The following is a 24,098-nucleotide window of genomic DNA, read 5'->3' as shown; positions in this document are numbered from 1 at the left end:
AGAACTGATGATAGAAGTATGTATAGTATGGTTTTATATATATACACACATACACACACATTTTGTGAATGTATATATATATAGTGCATATATAGTATATATAGTGTGTATATATTATATATAATACACATTTTTGTGAATATATATAGTGTGCATATAGTGTATATATTATGTATATACCTATACATTATATATACACACACACACACACATTTTTGTGTCTAATAGTAGCCTTCTCTATAGTGTGGTGGAGAAGGAGGAAGAGAAAGCATAAAAAATACCCACCAGAGAACAAAAGAACTTAGAAGGAAGCACAGAAAAGCGGGCTAGCCGTTTCAAGCCACATTCCCTAAAATGCACAGGAACAGCTGAGGTGCTCTTTTTCAGCATCTGTGTGTGTATGGGGGGGGGGGCAGCAGAGTTTTCTGAAAACTGAATCTTGACCTATTGTCACCTTTGGGTATCTCTGTTACACATGACCTCCAAAGATAAACATCCTTGCCCAAGTTTAGATTCCAGAGGCTGCCTCCCTTCGACAAAAGTGAAAGGCAGAAGCTGTTTCAACTCTGGTTTTAATTAACCAAGTGACCATAAGGGGATGGGAGTGGTTTGAGGCTGGGGAAAGAATGCTGCTGTTTACAAACAATGCAAAGATGGATGCTATCTTCCCCTCTTTCTTTCTGGCCACAGCCAGAAAGCTGGGAGGAGGAGCACAGGACAGCTGATAGCGTTGGTACGAAACTTCAATCACCGTCTCCAGAAGTGGCTTACGATAAATACTTGTTGACTGACATGATCCAGTCCAGGAGGTAAAGGTCAAGAATGGTCGCTGAGGTCAGAGACAAGTTAACCATTCCTCATGATTAGAACATTCCCTTCTCCACTCTGCTTTGGGGAAGCCTACTCCTTCATCACTCTTTTCTGTAAGATCACAGATCTGGATCCAGAATGAATTCCAGAGGTCATGTCTTCCAACCTCCATTTTACACTGAAGAAACTGAGGCCCCAAGAGCATAAGTGACTTGTCCAAGTCACATGTCCTGTGTGTCCAAGGTCATATAGGCTACAAGTGTCCGAGATGGAAACTGAACCTAGGTCCTGATTCCAAAACCAGGGCTCTCTTCTCGGTATGCGCTGTCTCCGTCTTAGGTGTAGTCTTCCCCGATATCCCCAGTGAAAGTGTTCTTCCTCCTCTAGCTATCCCTAGAGCACATATCTGCCTCTCTCCTTGGCTCCTATCCTGATCCATTCTGTGTCACACTTAAATATGTCCATGTCTTATGGCCGCTCTTGGAATCTATGCCCTTCAAAGTCAGGGAGGGACCACAGTGTTTGTCATCTATGTCCCTTTGGTATCTTCACCATCCTCCAACACATTGCGTTCTTAGTGCAGTGAGAACTCCTTCCAGTGATGCAGGTCTCAGCCCACCCACACCGGCCCACCCATAAGGAGCCCCCTAAGGGCTCCACCCAACCGGCTAGGGGATCTCCTTGGTCTTTCTTGAAGAGCTGAGCATGATGGACATCCATCCATCACTCTCCCCAGACAATCAGCCCGTTAGAACCATGCTCGGCATGGGACCAGGGGCGGACCTGCGTTGTCACTACTTTCTCCCCGTGAAGGAATGCTTCCGTCCCACCCTGCAATCCCTCTGGCCCCATATGGTCTTCTGCTCTGTGGCGTAACTTCCCCGGATCTTTGGGTCTTCTGACCCTGGCACCCAGAGCTCCCTCCCCCCACCATGCTCAGATTCTCCTCCTAGAGCAAGCAGGCTCCTACCCGCCCCCAACCTTTGCCCAGAGTTAAGTAATCCTCTTGCTCCACAGACTATCTTCTTTTTGAATCACATGTTTGGCAGGTACTTACCAGGCGCTGGTCAAATTGAATCGTGAAAGATTACTGGGGAAAATCGTGCTCCACCACGTAGAGAGAAGAGACTGAGGCTTAGCACCTCAGAGGTCACGTTGGGCAACCCCGGGCTGAAGCAGGAAACCTTTCACTTACACAGGCTGGCGCAGGGGTCCTGTACCCCAGGGAGTGCTCTGTTGACTGACAGCCAGGGGCTGTGGGGACCCAAAATGACTGGGAATCCTTGGCTGGTCACAATAATAAGTAGTAATAATCCTAGCTCTTCAACCTCCGCAAAGCATTGTGAATAGGCTATCTCAGTCGATTCTCCCTGCAGAGTAGGTGTCATTGTCCCCATTTTACAGATGAGAAAACTGAGGTGAAGAAAGACTGAGTGACTTGACCTGGGTCAAATAACTAGTAAATGTCTAAGGTCTTCTGCCCCCAAATCTGGTATTCTTAATACCAGAGATGGCCCACGACAGAGCCAAGTGTGGCCAGAACCAGATTAAGATGTAATCGGGAAAGATTTAACAAAATAAATAAAAACACATTTATTTTAACAAAATACCAAAATAAATTTAAGAAAATAATAAAAATATGGGGGCAGCTAGGTGGTGCAGTGGATAGAGCACTGGCCCTGAAGTCAGGAGGACCTGAGTTCAAATCTGGCCTCAGACCAAACACTTGACACTTACTAGCTGAGTGACCCTGGGCAAGTCACTTAACCCCCATTGCCTAAAAAAAAAAGAAAGAAAATAATAAACATACAAAATATAAAAATGAAACATGGAGAACATTCCAGTTGAAAACTAAGTCAATCTGCAGCCCACTCAGAGCCCCTGCTTCCACTCTGCCCCTTGTCACCTGAAGAGAAACAACTGAGGAAAAGGCATCTCTAGTCAGAGAATCAAGCAATTAACACTTTTTCAGACCTGGGACAAGAAGGGAGGTCATGGGCTCACACTGGAGGTCTTCAAGGTGGGTGATGTAGAGGGGATGAATGTTCAAAGAGAAGCTGGACCAAATCACTTCTGAGGGCACAGAAATAATAATAATTAATAGATGAATTTCTATCACATTTTACAAATATCTCATATGAGCTTTATGACAACTCTTGGAGGTGGGTGTTATTATCACCCCCATTGTATGGTGGGGAAACTGAGGCAGAGGTGAAGTGACATGGCCAGGAGGTATCTGAGACAGGATTTGAGGACAGGTCTTCCTCATGATTACAGGTAGTTTATGGGATACCAGACTTGAAGTTAGGAAGACCTGGGTTCAAATTCCACCTCACCCCTTTACTCATTGTGTGATCCTGGTAAAGTCATTTAACTTCTCTTGCCTCAGTTCCCTTACATGCAAAATAAGAAAGTTGGAATCAGTGCATTCTAAAGTCCTTTCTTCCTCTGATATTTGCTGGCTAGCTGACTCTACCCTGCAAATTGGAGACCACAATGACGCTTACCTCACCGAGATGTGGTGAGCACCATGGAGGCTAAGTGTGTAGGCGCTGTGTAAACCCTGGAGCTCCCCGTGTGCAGGCTGTTCTGACTGAGACCTGCAATGGTGGCCAAGATCATGGTCTCCCAGAAGGCTTCATCGGAAGACAGCACTCTCCAGCCGCCGGACATGAAGAATCAAGGCTACTCTAGGGCTCCGACTCTGACGCTGTATCCACTTAGGCCTGGGGGAAGTGTTCATTTTTAGGTGAAGGGACCATCTCAGTTTGACATGCAGGATGATGATCTTCTGGCTATCTCTTGCTCAAGTCCCCTTTCCCCTGTATAAAAAGAGAAATGTTCAGTACAGATTCCCTGCAACAGCTTCATCATTAAAGAGTCTCTCATGTCTATATATCTGCATAGATATTTCATTCTCAGAGGTCTTCACAATAGGAATTCAAAATGATTGTTTCTTGGGTTTCATTTGGTCCCAATATTTATACAAGGCAAGGTACAGGTCTCATACAACAGAACACCACAAATATCCTTATGCCTCCACCAAATCTCCAGTGTAAACGTGAACCTCTAATACCCACCTATCCCAATTTGGGATTATGGCCAGATTAGCCATCCATTAATTTACCCTTGGAGATGCCCCCAGGAATAACCTGGCATCCTGTGAAGCAGTGTATCAAGCCTGGTTAATGTGCATTCACTTATCATTTACATTCTGTTAATGTATATATGCTCCTTAGCCTTTCCAAGTTTGGAGCCGGATCCTGAAAGTGGAGCTCAGAAACCTTTAGGACCCAACCGTGTGACCGCCTGGGGCTTCTTCCAAAGGGTCAGAGCCACCATCCAAGCAGCAGAAAATCCTGCTAGTCCAGTATTCTGGCTCCTTGTAGTAGAACGGGTTAGGTGGAGCTCTGATAATCCAGAGACCTTGGGGAGAGAAACAACATACTTCCTCATCCTCCGCAGAATCACCTTTTATAAAATTCAGCCAAACAGGGGATTAAAACAAACTGAAACACCCAGAGAAGAGCTAGTGAGGATTTCTAAATCGAGACCATAAATTCTGAATTGAAGACTGTCAATCACACTGCTTCGATGTTATCTATCTGCGACAGATGGTGAGTTTGGCTAGAAGGTCAAAACCAATACAGTTTTCCAAATACATCTAGAATTTGATCAGAATGCCATGTCTCATTATCCTGTATCAGTGCTCCTCACCCTTCCCTAGTCACCATTCTGGAAAGCCCTCTTGAATGGCTCCAATTCCATGTGGTGCTTCAGGAAGACCATCTCCCAAAATGGAAGCTTTCACCAAATGAATGTATCATTTCCCTTTCAATTAGGTCAAGACTGATGGTGCCACCTTGGCAAGCAGCAGACCTCCTCTAAAGGGATCCCCATTATCAAGTACATGTGGTATCTTGGGGGTTAATTCTGAACAAAGAGATAAATGATATCGAATCTGCTATGGCTTTCTACAATTCTCGAGTTAGTAAAAGTGACCTAAGAAGATGGTTTTCATTTATGCACTCACTTAATTAACCAGTACTTGTTGCTATAATCATCCTGTGGTTTTCTCAAGGTGGATACTCCCTTCACAGATGCAGAGTGATCCCTCTCCCTCCCTCCCTCCCTCCCTCCCTCCCTCCCTCCCTCCCTCCATTCTCCTCCTCCTCCTCCTTCTTCTCCTCTGTCTATGTCTCTGTCTCTGTCTCTGTCTCTGTCTCTGTCTCTGTCTCTCTCTCTCCCCACTATGCCACAAAATTCCAGATAAACCATATTTATGTGTTGAGGCAGTATGAGACAGCTGAGTGAGCACAGTATTTGGAGGCAGAAAAGCCTGGGTTACACTTCTTCTTAGCTGTGTGACCCTGGGCAAAGTCCTTTAATCTCTTCACGCCTCAGTCTCCTCCTGCACAAAATGAGCAGGCTGGACCAGATGAGCCATGAGCCCTTTCCAGCTCTGAGTCTGTGACTCTCTGCCCTGTAGCCTTCCTCTGGTCCTGTCTTCAAAAGGAAACAAAGGCAACCTGGCACGACCTTTCATCAATGAGGTCACACCAGGGATCTGGGATCACAACTTCCTTTATTGTGTATGTATAACCAGGTCATCATGACAGACTCTGGAATCTTGCCAGGAGTGGAAGCTAAACTCACAGACATTTGCAAGCTCTGCTCTTCCCTTTTTTGAAAGTTTTGGACATTTTCCCTTCTAAAATCTTACAAGATCTATTGGAAACTGGGATGTTGAATTTAATTATTTCTGATTCTTCCTTATCTAGTCTGTTCCATCGATCTAGTTTTGTTTTTTTAAACCAACACCAAATGGTTTGATGGCTGCTTTATGACAGAATTTGATGTCTTTTTCATTATTTCCCTTGGAATTTTAGATCTTTTGTTCCTCCAAATAAATTTCGTTATTATTTTGTCTAGTGCTATGAAGTATTCCTCTGGTGTTTGTCTGATATAGCCCTAAATCTAGATGATAATTCCAGCAGCATTTTCATTTTCATCATCTTGGCCCAGCAGCCACCAGCAGCAGATAAGCCTCCAGGTATTCCTGTTTTTCTTTACTTCTTTACCTGGTATTCTATAATAGCATCTATACAAATATTGGCCTTCGCTCTGGTGGATGGATTCCCAGACATGACATACATTTTATTGTCATTTTGAATGGGACAAACCCTTCCGTTACTGCCCCCTGAACTTTGTTATTTCCACATAGAAATACTCCTGACCTTTGTGAGTTGGATTTGAAACCTACAAGTTTGCTAACACTATAAATTTTCTTTAATTTTCTTTGTTTATTTTTGGTTAGGCAATGTGGTTAAGTGACTTGCTCAGGGTCATACAGCTATTAAGTGTTATGTGTCTGAGGCCAGATTTGAACTCAAGTCCTCCTGAATCCAGGACTGGTGTTCTGTCTGCTGTGCCTTCTAGCTGCCCCCTATAAATTTTCCTCATTAGTTTCTCTACCGTTTTCCTAGGATTTTCTAAGTCAACGAACTGCTGTAGTCAGAGCTCTATCCTAACCCCAAGCCGGGTGGGCTAGTTTTTCCTTAGGAGGTGCTGAAGTAGTCTGAGCGTTGATTGGCTCAGGGAGAGACCCAAGTTCCAGCTGCTGACATCATGTTCTGACCGCCCAAGCACAAGCCACATGAGGACTTCCATCCTTTCTCTGAGGTTTGGCCAGCAGACCATGAAGGGCAGCTGGGGCAGGGGAGCGGGGCTCAGCGGAATCAGACCACGACGCATAGTATCTCTGAGATCGTGCCCCTGCTACGGCCTTTGGCCATGGAGTATGTGGCCTGTGCCTTTCCTTGTGACCTCAGAGCTCAGCACAGTGCCTGGCACACAGTAGGGCCTAAATACATCCTGGCTGATGTGCCAGGTAGAAGGGGAGGTAAGTTAACATGGCACATCAAGATGATATTGACCTGAATAGAAATCTATGAATCTGATTTGGGAAGGAAACAAGCCTTTATCAAGTGTCTGCTGTATGCCAGGCAGTGTGCTAAGAGCTTTACATATATTATCCCATTGATGCTCGCAATAGCCCTGGGAGGTAAGTGGGATTATTATCCCCATTTTACAGTTGAGGAAACTGAGGCAGCCAGTGGCTGACTTGCCCAGGGTCACACAAGTATCTGAGGGCAGATTTGAACTCCGGACTCTAGCCCTGGCTCTATCCACTGTGCCACCTGGATGCTGAAGGATGTGGGAGGGCGTTTGAAAAGGAGCAAAGGAAGGGGAAATAGAGAGAATATATGGCGGTGGCAGTATGCTGCAGGCTCCCAAGTGAGAGGAAGGATTTGCATGGTGAGTTCCTGACATAGGTCCCCAAACTGACAGAATGAAATTGTGATGTGAGAGGTTCACTTTCTGGATGTTCAGAAGTGGCACATCAGCTGAAAAGCAGGCAGCTCAGAGCATGTCAGGTCCCTTTTTAATCCTATCATCTTTCAGAGCTGCTGTTCTTCTGGTCTCGATCTCGGCCCAAAAGGACAAATCTGTGGGCAAAGTAGAAACAAGCTAAAAACAAGCCCCACAGGGGAGCTGCAGGAACAGGCCAGGTAGAGCTAATTTCCTGGATAAGAAAGAATACCAGGAGCAGCCTGACATCTATTCTGGACTCAGAAAGCTGGAGATGAAAAGGGAAGTGGATTCCCAAGGGACAGCTGAGAAGCATCAGATTGATGCATTTGGATGACAAAGAAGAGGGTGCAGGGCAATGGACCTGACCTCTGCCCCTGCTTCTGCCACCATATGTGTCTTCTCTCCCACATCAGTGCAGCGACCGTTCTTACCTTTTCTTTCCTAGTGTGCTGTAAGTGTGCTTGCTTATCAGTTCATTCATTGATCAACGACTTTATTTTTAAAAGGTGTCCAGGGAAGTGAAGGACAACGGCCAAAGAGTGTGGCACGGTCATGAAAGAAGTGTGTTAAGAAGACCCAAGCTCTGGATGAGCATCCTTAATGTGAGCCTCATTTTCTTCATCTGAAAAATGGAAATTCTAATGCTTAAAATATCTATCTCTCACTGTTGTGGGAAGACCAAATCAGTGCAGTAAACACATAAGTGATTAATTTTATTGTAAACGCTAGGAAACTTAAAAGAGCATTTTAACTCTTAGGACTTAACTGTTGGGAGCAAGAGAAAGAAGAAGAAAGGGCTAGGATTTGGCTTCCATACATACCTTCTAACAACAAAGTCATTGATCAATTGACCAATAAACAGCGGATCACAATAGTGAGTAATAGAGAGAAGGAAAACCTACCTACCTTGGCTTCAGTTTCACCTGCCAAGAAGGATCCTGACATAGGAAGGAGCAGGACCAAAAGAATAAACAGGGAGGCCATAGCCAAGCTTAGAGAGGAGCTGTCCTCAGTGGGCATGAGAAAGGTAGCCCAGACCAAGCACAGCCTTCCCAGGTTACTTGGATTGTTGGTATCATTGGCAAACTGATGTTCTTGGTGGATGGAGGGGGCCAAATGCACAGTGGAAACCTAGGTGGTTTGAAGCATTCATCTTTGCTCCCTTTATGAAAACAGGGACAATTTTGCCCAAATTATAGACAGGCAAGCTGGCAAAATTCTAAAAGACATGATTAAAATGACAACTTTTGAGCATTTAGAAAGTTAAGAGGCAGTATGACATAATGAGCATAGAGCTGGCCTCGGAGCCAGGAAGACCTGGATTCAGATTCTTTCTCCAACCCACCCTGGCCATGTGACCCTGGACAAGTCACCTAACCTCTTAGGGCTCTAGGCAACTCTCCAAGATTCTAAGTTGCATAAAAGGTGTCAACAAGCAATGGTAGAGGGGGCTATGCACCGGGCAATAAAACCTGGTCCCTGTTCTAAAAAGGTTATCAGTGAACATCACTGGCCAACAGGTGGTCATTAAAAATGACATTCCAGATTTACCTTTTTTTTCTTTTTTTGGCAGGAGGATGGAAGATGGAGGAGGAGGAGGAGGATGGATGGATGGATAGATGGATGGATGGATGGATGGGAGGATGGGAGGATGGATGGATGGGTGGGTGGATGGGTGGATGGGTGGATGGGTGGATGGGTGGATGAGTGGATGGGTGGATGGGTGGATGGATGGATGGATAGGTAGATGGGAGGATAGGTGGATGGATGGATGGATGGATGGATGGATGGATGGGTGGATGGGTGGATGGGTGGATAGATAGATGCATGGATGGATGTATGGATGGATGGATAGCAGTTAGATAGTTCTTTAAAGTTTTATACCTCTTTACAGATGTTAGCTGATGTGCTCTTCACAACATCCCATGAAGTAGACACTATTATTATTATCGCCATTTTACATATGAGAAAACAGAGAGGTTAAGAGATTTGTCTAAGGTCACAAGTCTCTTAGGACATCTGCACAGACAAGATGGAGACATAATGCCTGCATGACAGTGCAAATATCTAGGAGGCAGGTAGGTGGTGTGATGGATAGAGCCCTGGACTCAGGAGTCAGGATGATCTGAGTTCGAATGCTGATTCAGCCATTCAGTCATTACTTGTGTGACTATAGGTAAGTCTTTTAACCTTTCTCTGTTCCACTTTCTCCACCTGTAAGATGAGGATAATCATTGTTATGAGGATTCAATGAGATAATGCAGGTCAAGTGCTTCACAAACCTGAAAAAGGCTAAGAAATGCTAGCTGTCACGGGGCCCCAATGGTTCACTGCCAATCTGGAAAGGACTGCTCTAAAGTTGAATGATGTTGTCAGTGAATTTTGCACAATCAGAGCAGGATGCTCATCAGCTTCATTTAGTAAGCCGCATCAGCCCTGGAAGGCCAGGTGTCTGTTGGAACGTTGGAGCGCCATTCACCCCGTGATTAAGCCTAAGGTCACCCTTCCCTGGGGAAGGATTTCTCCCCCTTTGGGCCTCCACAGGAAAGGATGGTCATGCTGTTTGCTTCTAAAATTGAGGCAGTTTTCAGTGTGTGGAGGCAGGAGCAGTCCAGCGACCTTGGGAAGGGCTTATCACAGTATTATAAGATGAAACCTCCTCTAGCATGACCTTGAGCATCTGCAAAAGGTGGGGGATGGGGGAACAGGAACTGGGGAGAGCTGATTCATGGGAAATAGAAACGTGAGGAGAATATCAACAGGAGACTTAGCCAGCATCTCTGGAGGGGCACCAAGAGGGCCAGGAGTGGGCACCGGGAATAAGCAGCCTCTGCCAATGCACAGGTGACTGTGAGGAGTCAGCCAAACCACCCCTCCCCATGCCAGGGAGCAGAATTGGGGTCCAAAAAAATCTGGACAGGCTGAAAAGGTGGGATAAAATGGACAAAACTGACTAGATGTGAGAATGAAGCCTAGACCTTAGCCTCAAAGTCACCGATATAGTGACAGGATGGGGAAGACCTCAAACTCTTGGACCTGGAGGAGATATCTAGAAGCAGTCAGCTGAAGTCCGGGAGAAGGAGCTGGCAGCTTGATGAAAAGTCCTCCTGCAGAAGAGTCCGAGCTGCAGAAAACCAGACTGAGTCATCTCAGGAGATAGTAAATGCCTCCTTGCTGAAGAAGTTCAGTCACGATCCCACGCTTCCTGGTGTTGTCCTCGCCAGATTTCCTATATCCTCTTCATTCTACTCAGTTAATGTAGCAACACCATTACTAATGAGCTGATTTGCGTCCTAGTGCCTTTGGCAGGTGACATCTCTGCCTCTCTGATGCAGTCATAAACTCAATCAACCAAAGGCATCAATGAGGTGTTAACAACTTAGTGAATCAGGACAGGAAGTGGCTTGCTTAGACCCACTGAATGAAATCAGATAGCGAAAGGGATTGGGATTGGCCGAAAAGCACCATCTGCCTTTCTGGACTGTTGTTATGGCAGGAGGTTCCCGGCAGGAACAACACAGTCCCAGCCTAGAATCACCCTTTGGGTTACTTTGAAAAGACAGATCCATTTTCCCAGTGCCGGAGGGTGAAACAGAGAAAGCTAGAAAGGGAGTAAGCATTCCCACAGTGTCTGCTGTGTGCCGAGTGCTTTTTAACAAGCATTAGCTCATCGGTCCTCATGCCAGCCCATGGGGTGGGCGCCATTATTATCCCCATTTTGCTGTTGAGGAAACTGAGGCAATCAAAAGTTAAGTCTTGTACCCAAGATCACAAGATAGGAACTGTCTGAGGCAGATTCGAACTCAGGTCTTCTTCACTCCAGACCCATTGCTCTATCCACTGTGCCCCTTTTGGTCCATCTGCTCTCTAAAGGGAGCCCGTTTCCCTGGGATTCTCTCTGTACTTGTGGGAAAGGGTGGTCCACCTCGCTTGGAAGCCTTTCTCAATTCCTCTTGCCTTCTTTTTCTTATTGATTTCCTCTTGGTCCTGTATATGGCTTGTTTGTACGTAGAGTATGTGAGTTTCTTGAGGGCAGGGACTGTCTTTGGCCTCTTTTTGTTTCCCCAGCATTTAGCACAATGCCTGGCTTCATAAATGTTTATTGACTAACTGGCTTCCATACTTTGGGGCAGATGGTTTGTATTAACTGGTTCTTACTATACCATCCTAGTAAATACCTCTAACTAAGTCACTTAACTTCCACGGGCCTCAGTTTCTTCATCTGTAAATCAGAGGATTGGACTACTTGGCCTGGAGGTCCTTTGCAATTTGAAATCTAGGGCTCGATGACTAAATCAGCTATCAGTGTGTCACTGGTAGTCTTGGAGAGATGCCTGGTGGCTGAGAAGCTAAGGATTTGCCCACCAACATTCAGCTGGCATGCTGTCTGTCAAAGGCAGGATTTAAACTCAGCTTCTCTTGACTCCAGAAATGGCCCTCTATCCACTAGATCATGTGTCTCACTTTACTCCTGGTCTGTGCAGGGTAAATGTCTGTTGAGTCTGACTGAATTCCTGGAGGGTCACCCAACACTATCATTGAGCTAAATGTGACAGCCAAGTTGGGAGCTCACAAGTGGCCCAGCTCCTCCTTCCTTTACAGACAAACCATAGCTTTTAACCAAAGGGCAAAATTGCCATGAAGGATGTTGTTCTCCAATGACTCGAGGTCCCACGTACAAGAAACGTTCAGCACGTCAGGAGTCTTTGCCTTTTGGAAAAAACAAACCAGAAACAAAACTGACCTCCCTGACAGAAGCTAAGCGCAGGTTTAAACACTTGTGGATGGATGGGACATCTTGAAGCTCGATAGATGCACCATGAAGTGCATCACAACAGGACAAGAAAATGTGGACATTGAGTCCCCTGTGACCCTAGCCGGGAGACCTCAGCCCCAGAACTCCCCACAGCCCTCTCTCTCATTCCTGACGATATTCGCACCGTATTTGCCTAAGATAGGCAGAGATCCCCTGTCTCCCCCTCCCCACCACCACTGCCTGGGAGCTGGAGGCTTGTTCAAATAAAGCTCCATCAGCCCTGATGACCTCATAGACTTAAATCTGGGTGGGAAAGTGCCCTGGGTGTAAGGAAGACGAGGGAGGGTATCCCAGGGGAGAAGAATGCTCCCTCACTCTTGAGCACCTATTTTACAGTCTTGGATTCACTGCCTTATTAAAGTCAGAAAGAAACAAATGTTTGCCTTTCCCCAGACATCAGCAAGAGGGGATGAAATCTATCTGGGCAGGAAGGATTAGAAGTACAGCCAAACAATAAGGGGCTTTGGGAGGATTTTTATCTCCCAGGCTGAACTAATAACCAGAGGGGTTAAGGTAAAACTCTTCCTTCAGAAGGATCTCATTCATCCCTTCAGATAAAAGCATAGCATCACTATTTCCCATTGACTTTAAAAAATTGCTTTCTATGGTGCTTAATATGAGGCAGGGAGAAGTCAGCAATTAAAGAGAAAGGCTGCTTAAAACCTCAAAGCTCAAGGTAACTAAGGTGAGATGATCACAGCTTTGACTCAGGTTGCCTGAATTGGATTGGGCATAAATGCATAAATGGACAAACATAAAAGCATGTATTAAGCCCTTACTATGTTCTAAGCACTGATATATAAATACAAAAGAAAAGCCAAGCCCTGCCCATGTGGAGCTTACATTCTAATAAGAAAGATAACACACAGATGAGAATGACGGCCAAGAAGGCACACTATGATCCAGAAGCGGTGAGGATGGAGAGCAGGGCCAGAAGGAAGCAGATTGACACGCCCTATCCAGGAACAATGACGGAGCAGAACTGATGATGGAGAAGTCTGGGGAATGGGGAGCAAAGCAAAGCATTGCACCTGGAGTTTTTCAGCAGCAGTAATCTGAGACAGTGGGAGCCTAGCACCTACAGGCCTCCAACACCCTGGGACCAGCTCCTTCCTCACCCTGCTCCTCTCTAGCACCCCTCCCCCACTGGCATGATGGCATTCCAAGGCAAGCTTCCCACATCCAGGCAGGAAGAGTTACCTCCCCACTCTCCAGCTAAAGGCACCTTTCCCCTGCGTGCCTTGGAAGTGGCAACTCTCAGTTCCAGGTCTGTTTATGAATATATTATAGTGGAAAGAACGCAGGTCCTTGAATCAGAAAGAACTGGGTGTGAATCCTGCCTCAGACTCTGTCAATGTCATCACAGAAGATTCATGAAATCTCTCTGAGCCTCAGATTCCTCATCTGTAAAATGGGGGTAGGAATTCCTGTTGGGTATCCTCACAGGGTCATTGTAAGGCTCAAATCAGATAGTGCAAATAAGACATCTTATGAGCATTACAACACTGTCCACAAGAAGCATCATCATTGCTGTGCTCCTGGTAAGCCAAATATAAATTCCTGACACCCTACCCACACTGGCGTCTTTGCAGCTTCCATATACATCCATCCATACATGCGTGCGTGTGTGTATGCATGTATGTATGTATGTACATGCATGACAAGTCAGAGTAATATCAAAGCTACTGAGGAGACTGGGAAAGGCCCCTGCAGAAGGGAGGATTTCAGCTCAGTCTTGAAGGAAACCCGGAAAGAAGGCAGGAGGCAGAACCTTCCAGTCTGGGAGACGGCCACTCCAGAGGTGGAGAGCTGCGACCTCGAAGGCCAACTTTGCCTCCAGGTCCACTTTCCAGGCCTCCTCCAGGCACAGAGGACTCAGTCTAAGACTCTTTCATAGTCTAAGGCTCTTGGCTCCAGGATAGAGAAGGCCCTGAAAACATCGAGCTGCCAGATGACAGGGCCAGGCCCCATTTCACTTCATCACTAGAGCTCAGAGCTGGGGCCAGGGCTGCACTGGACCCAGCCTGAAACCAGCCAGTGAGAGCCAATTAACATGTCCAGGGCACCTTTATACCTCAGAGATCAGCAATCACCTGAAATCAGGGCCTGACTTATTGCTTTGTGGATTATTTTAGATTTTTGAATGGGTAAATAGTGCAGATTAAAGCTAAAAGTCTGCATGCCTACCTTTGTTTTTTACTCCAGACAGCCTTGTTAAATGTCTCCCAGAGCACCCCTGTGGCGCTCTACACACATGGATCTGCAAGAGTGCAGTAGGAGGCTGGAAATGAAATCATGACCAGACTGGAGGCCTGGTGACTAATTAATAACAACAGGTGGCCTTTACACCCATTGTCTCCCTGGAGCCTCACACCCCTTCCTGGAGGAGGAGGCCTCAGGGGCCACCCACCTCCTGCCCACCCTCTAGATTTGCCCAAAGTCGTCCAGAGGAAGGACGCCCAAGGCAGGGTGCCATTCCACCTGGGATCACTCTGTCTGTGAGGGCTGCTTCCTTACGTTGTTTTTCTTTACCTTTACCTCTCACTCCCATTCACTGCTCCAGTTTCTCCCTTTGGGGCCAAATATGAAGCGTTTCATCTCTCTTCCAAGCAACATATCTTCTAATATGCAAGGATAACCAACATGTCACCCCTCCATTTTGCAGATAAAGAAACTGAAGTTAAATGACTTGCCCAGGTCACACAGCTAGGAAGTGACTGAGGCCGGCCTCATTCTACTAAGCCTCCTGGCTGCCTCTTAAGGTTCTAGCTCTTGGCACTTCCTGTCCTATCTTCTTCAGCAGGTATGGTTACCCCAGATTTCTAAACGGATCTCTTACCTCAGAAATATGTTGGTGAAAGTTGCAGGGAGCAGAGAGAGGGAAGAGATGGAAAGGGCCGTCTCCGTCAGCTTTGTGAGGGCCTGGTTGGCCCAGGGTCCGTTTTGGAAAACTCCAGCTTGGAAAGATGAGATGCGTGGAAGGCAGCTTTAGAAAGCATGAGTCACATTAACAAGTGGGGTTGGACTCTAGCCACTGCTGCTGATCCTAACTAAATCCTCGGTCATCCTTTTCAATTTAAATGCAACATCATCACCTACATTCTTTTTGGAGATCGCCTTGGAAGGCCGCCAAAGTAGAAGGCAGCGGCTCTCAATTCAAGCACATAAGGGGGCCCTCAGACACCCCAAGGCCAGTATCTTTCACCCTGTATTCTACAACCTGATTGGGGAACAAAACACAGAGAAATGACAGCGCCCACCTCCTGCCTCGGTGATGCTAACAAAAGAACGAATTCTGTTGTCAGCCATGAAGGGCCTCTGAAGGAATGAACTCTATCCCCTGGCTAAGCAGGTGAGCATGAGGATGATAAGGTACCTGCCATGTCTCCTTTGTAGCCGGGGGAGCCGGCAGCTGGGGCGTTCCAATGCCTTATCTGAAGAATGTCGAATCCCATTTGTGCAGCTTTGCCTTAGGCTATCAGCTGGTGACAGGGCAAAGGGACAATTCCTGTTCTATCTCCAGCCACAGAGGCCTGTCTTTGAGAGAGCAGCTCTGTGAACCTGGCTGATAGAGGCCACCTTGAAGGACCCTCCCTGGAAGAGTGAAGGCACATGACAAGGTCACCAAGAGTTAAAAAAGAGGTCTGGGAATCTGGAGATGGAGGCAGCCCTGAGTAGTTATTTGGTGTGATTAACAATACTTTATCTATGTATTTATAGAAAACCATCCATCCAACAGACCACAGCTAAATCCCTTGAAGGACCACTTCAAAATTTTCAAAGAGGAATCAAATCTTGGCAACAGAGTGAATCTTTATGCTTTAGCCAAAGACAAAAACAAAGCAAACAAACAAAAAACCATCGGGTACTGAAAGAACTGGGAATGATTATTGGGCCTCTGTCAAAAGGAAATAATAGTCCTACTGTACCGTTGCTTATTACAGCCACATCTTTAGGATTGTGTCCAGTTCTGGGTACCAGACAGTCACTCAAATAGCATCTATCAAGCGCCTACTATGTGCCAGGCACAGCAGAAAATGCTGGGGATACAAACAAAGGCAAAAGACAGGCTCTGTTCTCAGAGAGTTCACAGTCTGAGGGGCAACAACAGGGCAACCACTATGTACAAGCAAGACGCACATGGAAAAATGTGGGACCACGTCAGGGGAGACGCGCCGGGATTACGGAGGCCTGAGAAAGGCTCCTGGAGGAAGATTGGCCTCATGCTTGAAGGCAGCCAGGGGAGCTAAGAGATGGCGATGAGAAGGAGAATGCTCCAGGTGTGGGGCACAGCCAAGGGAAAAGCTAGAAGTCTGCAGATAGAAGGTCACGGGTTAGGAACAGCCAGGTGGCCGGCATCACTGGATGAAAGAGTACGTGGAAAGGAGGGAACAGGAAGAAGACCAGAAAGGGAGAAGGAGCCAGGTTGTGGAAGGCTCTTTTTCTGGAGGTGATAGGGAGTCGATGGAGTGAACCAAATGGGAAAGGGGAGAGGCTTGTGCTTTAAGATCAATTTGACAAGAGATGAGGCAGGGAGACCAACTAGCAGATGATTGCAATGGTCCTGGTGTGAGGTGACGCTCTTCCAAAGGTAGAGATGACAAGTGATTGGATATGGGGTGTGGGACAGTGAGGAGCCCAGGATGACACTGGGAAGGTGGCATTGCCCTTACCGGTAATAGAGGAGTTAGGGAAAGAGGAGGGTTTAGGGGGAAAGACTTCAGCTTTGGACGTGTTGAGTTTAAGATGTCTATAAGACTTCCTGTTCAAGATGTCTGTTGGACAGTTAGAGACTAGAGGCTGGGAGAGAGATTAAAGATCAACAAGATTGGATAGTCATTGACATGGAGATGATCACTGGAACCATGGGAGCTGGGGAGATCACCAAGTGAAGTAGCACAGAGGGAGAGGAGAACAGGACCCTGGACAGATCCCTGGGGGACGCATACTGTTAGCAGGCATGACCTCCATAAAGATCTAGCAGGAATCTGGGCAGTCTCCAGATAGGTAAAGAGGAGAACCAGGGGAGAATCCATCATAAAACTCTAGACAGAAGAATATCAGGAGAAAAGGGTGATCAAAAGTGTCAAAGGCTGCACAGAAGTCAAGAACAATGAAGACTGGGCAAGGGCCGGCAGATTTGACAATTAAGTGATCATTAGTAACCTTGGACAGAGTGTATTTGGTTGAATGATGGGGTCCAAAGCCAGATTGCAAAGAGTCAAAAAGAGAGTAAGAGGAAAAGGAGGAGACCATTGCAGATGGCCTTCTCAAAGAGAAGGGTGCAACACAAAGGTGGAAAAATACAGACCAGTAGTTAGTGGAGATGGACAGATCAAATGATGGATTTTGAGAAATTTTGAGGCAGCATGGGCATGTTTGCAGGCAGTACAGTGGGGAAGCAGCCAATGGGGAGGGAGAGAGGGAAGATAGAGGAGGGACGACAGAGAAGACAATCCATAGGAGACAAGATGGAATGGGATTCCATTTGCATGTAAAAGGACTTTCTTTGGCAAGAATATGGAAGAGCAGGATGCAGAAATAGAAAGAGGCAGAAGGCATCTGAGTGATGTGAGATGAGGAACAGGAGAGAAATGCTCACTTTTATAAAGGGCCTTGACAAGCTGGAGAGCTCCAGAGGAAGAAAACCATGACAGTACGGAGTTATCCGATCCCACCATCTGCGTAGTGCTCACTTCCCCAAACTGCCCCTCATCTATTTTGTATATCCTGAATAGACCTGTACATGCAGACATACAGTCTCTCTCCACTAGACTGGAGGCTCCCTGAGGGCAGGGACTATCTCATTTTGCCTTTGTATCTCCAGGGCCTGACACATAGTATAAAGGTGCTTAATCATTTGGGTTGAACCCTTCAGAAAACCTAAGCCCCTTGAGGGCAAGGCCAGTTTTTATTTGTATCTTTACATTCCTAGTGTCTGTATGTGATAAATGTTATATCTGCTAAACACGGAGTCTGAAAGGGCACTACCTGCTTGGCGCTTAGTAGGACAGCCCATGCTGCTGAGCAGAAGCCACAGCAAGGGAAGATGATAGGCACACCTGGTGGGGGCCTGGAGAGCTCCATGGGACAACCAGAGGAGCCACGTGTTGGAAGCCGTGCCTAGTCCAAGACTCCAAGTAATTGACAGACCATAGAACCCCTTGGGCAAGCACGCTCTTCTGGTGGGACAGCACCCTGCAGCGTCATGAGCAGGGGAGCACCGGGCTTCTGCTCCCAGCTTTGCCGTATCCAGTCCATGCCATCTCCAACAAGCCACCAGACTCCTCAGCTTCCTCCTTGGGCAAGTAACCCAGCTTCTCCCTCCTCTGTAAAATGAGAATGTTGGACCAGACAATCCCCAAGGGCCCTCCAGGGCTGCCTTCATGATCCAGGCTCTACATTTTCCATGGGCTCTGATAACAGCCCTATTTGTTTGGTTAGATTGGCTTAACAACCCACAATTTTTCTTATTCTTATCTGTAAATTGTGTATTTACAAAGGAAGTGAGTAACAGCACATGAGAGGGCATCCTCTAGGGAAGTTCTCAGATCTTCTACGAGGAATCAGTAAGTCAAAAAAGGGGGAAATCTCCCCCAAATGTGATTGGGTGAGAACCTCTGACACGAGCGTATTCTTCAAACAAGAACCAGCTTGGCTCAGCGAACAGAGCCCTGGGCTGGGAGTCTAGAAGACCACACCCAACTCCTGTCCCTGATGCCTTCCAGCTGTGTGACCCTGGGCAAGCCACTTAAACTGTCTGAGCCTCAGTTTCATCATCTGCAAAAACCAGGGATGATAACACCTCTAATAGCTAGCTGCCTCATGGGATTGTTGATGTCACTCGTGTGAAAGACTATATGAAACAATGGCTAGCTTTAAAGCTCTGTAGACACGTCCGTTATTATAACTAAAATGATCCTAGGGGCAGCTAGGTGGCACAGTGGATAGAGCTCCACCCTTGGAGTCAAGAGGACCTGAGTTCAAATCCAGCCTCAGACACTTGACACTTACTAGCTGTGCGACCCTGGGCAAGTCACTTAACCAAAATCGCCTTACCAAAAAAGCAAAAATAAAAATAAAATAAAATAAAACGATCCTGGCCAGGGTATGAGAACGCCACTCCTCTGTGAATCTGAAGAAACGCTCCCTGCTTTGGGCATGGAAGGGGCCTGACTGCTTCAATCTACTCCAGCCCCGTGGCTCCTTGAGTCTGTGCTTCATAAAGGAATTGACCATGAGGGACGTTCTTCTGCCTGGGTCTTTGTCTGGCAAGCAAACCACAGATCAGGTTCTGCAATGGCACGCATTTTGCCTGTGTGGAGACAGAGAGGGCTTCAGCAAGGATGGAACAGGGGAACATGTGTTCCACATCTTGATTAAATTGCAACATTGAATGCTCTGGAGAGGCCAGCGTCCTGACAGCCCTAATAATGAGCCATCTGTTGGAGTGATTATGCAATAATGCAAGCAAAGGCTGCCATGAGGAGCCCAGTGGTCTCCAAACTGTGGCCTGGCAGCCAGGCCTTTGTGGTCCATGAGGGACCTCACCCCCATGCTTCCTTCCTCCAGCCCTGGGCCTCTCCTTCCCTGTCTAACTCAAGATGCTGATTGAATCTGGGTTAATACTGGCTGAGGAGGAAGAGAAGAACCGTCAGGGAATAAGTGATGGAATGTCTTCTTGAAACGAGATGAACAGACACTCAGTCCGAGGAGACCAAGACAGACACAGTTCCCATTTCGGTATAAACAGCTGTGGCCTCTTCCACTGTTTTTCACAGCTGTGAGCCTGAGCAAAATCTTCGTGGAGATCACGGAAGTCCAGGGCAGAAAGGTAGGTTTTTTCAGAGGCCAGTGATGACACTCTGACCCGGACATTTACCACTGTCATGGCCAAACAAAGAACAACCTTCATTGCAAAGGTTTATGAATGTCATTTCAGCCAAATCCCAACACTGCTGGTGACTGATCTTGGAAAGAAAAAACCCAGGGTCACGTCCGAAGGAAGTTAACTGGTCTGTCTGTGTCTGGACTTCTGCTCAGTGAAAGGCCTCACCCCTTTGATTTTTCTGTGCCTCCCACACCACTAGTCCCCAGTTCTGATCCAGTGGAAGCCACCCTGGAGTGGACCGGCTTCATTTCCCCTCCCCCCAGACCCCAACAGTAGCAGACAATGAATCCTGATCTGCATACGTTGACTGCCAGCCATGCAGACTGAAATGCCCAAACGCGCAGTTAGTGATGCAGGCCTGGAGCTCAGGAGAGACACCAGGGCTGTACATATTGATCGGGGAGTCGGCAGAGAGGCGGTAATTGAACCTGTGGGAACCGATGAGATCACCGAGTGACAAAAGAGAAGAGAGAAAGCAGAAGGAGCTGGGACAAAGCCTTCTCCTGGGCCCAGGCAGCCCCAGGTGGAGACCCCCAGGCCTCTTTCACCTAGGGGTTCCTGGAAAAGCCAGGTCCTTGACCCCATGACTTGTGTGGTTGTGACTGTGTGGTTTTTCCTTTGTTCTCTAAGAGGACCATGACATCAGGGAGGTGATGACACGACTTGCACATGACTTTGATTTGAGAGAGGAAGGGCTGTGCAAAGTCACCAGCCTCATTCTCTCCTCCAGAGCCATCTGTGTCCAGTGGCCAGATATCAATCAGGATGACTGGAGTGGGAGGATGTAGTAGGAGACCTTGGCCCCTTTAAGCTAAGGTCTTTTCACTTTGAGTGAGGCAACACCCATTCAGTGAATAGGCCTCTTTAAGGAGTGAGTCAAGGGATGGCCCCTTTAATAAAAAAAAGAAATCGAATTCTTATGAATGGGCAAAGGTGCATCCACACTCCCCAGCTCATGTTCACCTCTAACAATTCCATGCATTAGGTGACAATTCAAGAACTGCGGCCCAGGACACAAGGCACAGGACAAGAGCATGGGGTCCAGGGCAGATGGGGCCTCCACCAGACTGATGCTTTTCTGGTCAGTTTCTTGTAAGAGCCAGCAGGGACCTCCCATAGCTGCAGTTAGCTCCCACTGGTGGAAGGACGATAATCATGGGCAGCTGGTGGTATAATGGATGGAACACTGAGCCTGGAGTCAGGGAGACCTGAGTGCAAATTCAGCCTCAGCTCACTAGCCACATGGCCATAGAAAGACAAGTAACCTCTTTCTGACTCAGTTTCTCATCTATAAAATGGGGATGATAACAGCACCTGTCTCCCAGGTTTGTCATGAGGATCAAACAAGGGAATACACACAGTAGGTGCCATATACGTGCTTTTCCCCCCAAACAATAATAATAGGTAGCATTAAATATAGGTGCACAGAGCAGGGCCTGGAGTCAAGAAGACTTATCTCCCTGAGCTCAAATCTGGCCTCAGATACTGACTAGCTGTGTGACCCTGGGCAAGTCATTTCACCCTGTTTGCCTCAGTTTCCTCATCTGTAAAATGAGCTGGAGAAGGAAATAGTGAACCACTCTTTTGCCAAGTAACCCAATGATAACTAAACTATCACAAACCGACCTTTGCCAAGAAAACCCTGGACGGCGTCGAGGAGAGTCAGACACAACTTAAAAAGGATTCAAAGCAGCAGCAACAAAGCATTAAACACGGCACTTCCAGGTTTGCAGAGCACTTCACACACGTCATCTCCGGAGAAGGGGGCGGCATTGTCCCCACTTCACAGATGAGGAGACTGAGGGCTCCGGGAGGCTAATGCCTTGACCGGCATCACACGCCTGACACGTGTCTGAGGAAGGATGGGAAGCCGTGCCTCCTCTCTGCAGGTCTTGTGCTCTGCCCACTGTGCCACCCAGCTGCCGACCCATCGGGCTAAGTCAAGGAACAGCCAAGCGCAGAGGAAAGCTCCACTCTCCCCACCGGCGTTCCTCTTGTCTCCCACACACCCCTACCTCTGTCTACGGTGTCTTTGGTTCCCCAGTCTGGCGGCGGCGGGTGTGCCCCCTCTCGCCTGCCCTCTGAGGCTGGTGACCTTGTGCACGGCAGCTCCGCCCCGCTGCCCTTCCTTTCTGGCCGCCGTACCAAGCAGCCCTGGAGGGAGGGGGCAGGCAGAGCGAGGGGCGCTCTGTACGAAGCGCTCGGGGAACTGTCCAGCTCAACGTGAATTACTCCTACTACTCGGTCCTGTCTGCTGAGAGGCAACCCTTCACCCAACATAAAGTCCTAAGTTCCTTTCAGCAGACGGGCACCCAGGCACCAGCATTGACAAAGCAGAGGCTTGGCCAGAAATTCCATCTCAGTTCAGAGACTCTTGGTTACCTTGCTGAAAACCAGGAATCCTTCAAGGCATCAAGTTCATCTTAGAAGAGGCGGTCCAAAGACACTGTCAAGTTCTCTCTGAAGAACTTTAGCATCAATTGTGAGACACGGGAGACACCAGCACAGGATGGTCCACGCAGGGTTAGGGTGCCCACATCAAAGCCTGTGCTCTGTGGGCACAGCAGAATCCGAGAAGCACAAAGGTGGCGCCACCTCCAGATGTTCAAGCAGATTATTTGTGCTGACCCATGGCAGAGCCTTCTGAGCTCCCACCGGTCTGATCAGACACAGTCAGACACACTGCCCCCCCGGACCCAACATCACGATGTCTTCAGTCCTCTTTGAGTACGAAGGATGAATAACAACAACCCCATTAGGGACGAGTTCCAGAAAACTCCAAGCAAAGGGATTTGTGCTGCCTCCTTCTGTTACAGCTCAGGGCCCTTTCCCTGGGTCCCTAGCGCGGGCCTCTTTGTTCCCCAGTCCACTACCCCCAAGAAAAGATGGATTGTTGAAGGTGGTTGCAGCCAGCGGTGCCAAACTCAAATAGAAGCTGAGACCACCAATCAGCACGTAAGGATTCCCCTGGGCCATGTGCTGACTTACTTTTTTATTCATTTTTCTATTCATTTATTTATTTATTTATTTATTCATTTATTCATTTATTCATTCATTCATTTATTTATTTATTTATTTATTTATTTATTTATTTATTTATTTATTTATTTATTTATTTATTTATTTATTTATTTATTTAGTTATTTATTTAATTTATTTATTTATTTATTTTTTAAGGCAACGGGGTTAAGTAACTTGCCCAGGGTCACACAGCTAGTAAGTGTTATGTGTCCGAGGCTGGATTTGAACTCAGGTCCTCCTGAATCCAGGGCTGGTGCTCTATCCACTGTGCCACCTAACTGCCCCATGTGCTGACTTTCTTTGAAAATGTAACACTGCATGATTGTATTTTTGCTTGTTTTGTTACACATTTCCCAATTATATTTTAATCTGGTTCTGGTCACACTCAAAATAGCCACAGTCAGATTCAGCCCTTCCATTTCTGCTGTAGGATGGTTTCCTCATGGAAGAAAGAGTGAACAAATGAATGAAGGAAGCATTTATTAAGTGCTTACTGTGTGCAAGCACTGTGCTCAGTGCTGGGGGTGCCAACGGGAAAGCTGGACAGTCCTGGCTCTCATGGAATTCACCTCTTCTAATGGAGAGAAAACACCTAGTGAAGGTTTTAGCTTCAAGTCATCTGGAAAGGCTCCGTGGTCCTCATGGTGCAGGCGCAAAGCAGATGATCAGGCCTCTTCTTAATGTCATTTCTACTGATAAATCATCATTGTTGTTTTAGCTGTGTCTGACTCTTTGTGACCCAATGGACTTGGCCATGGGCTTTTCTAGGCAAAGAGACTGGAGTGGTTGGCCATTTACTCCTCTCCTGTGTCCCTCTTTTACAAGCAAGGAACTGAGGCAAGTAAGGGTTAAGGGACTTGCCCAGGGTCACACAGTTAGGAAGTGTCTGAGGCCAGATTTTGACTCAGGTCTTCCTGATTCCAACACCAGTGCTCCATCCACTTCACCACCTAGCTGCCCAATACCAGCCACACCATTGTAGCCTCTCTTTCCCCTATCATTACATAGACCCTGTGTTCTAAACCCTAACTTTAAATCCCTATTATTGGGCCATAGAATGTTAGCTCTTCCAGGGACCTTAGAGACCACCAGTCCAACCCACTCATTTTACAGAGAGGGAAAGTGACCACCCAGGGTCCTGTGGGCAGTGACCCAGGAAGGATCAGGAGCCACTCCAGCTGACTT

Source organism: Phascolarctos cinereus, unplaced genomic scaffold (genome assembly GCF_003287225.1).
Source record: "Phascolarctos cinereus isolate Bilbo 61053 unplaced genomic scaffold, phaCin_HiC Scaffold_5;HRSCAF=322, whole genome shotgun sequence".
Classification (NCBI taxonomy): domain Eukaryota; kingdom Metazoa; phylum Chordata; class Mammalia; order Diprotodontia; family Phascolarctidae; genus Phascolarctos; species Phascolarctos cinereus.
This window is presented reverse-complemented; position numbering follows the sequence as displayed.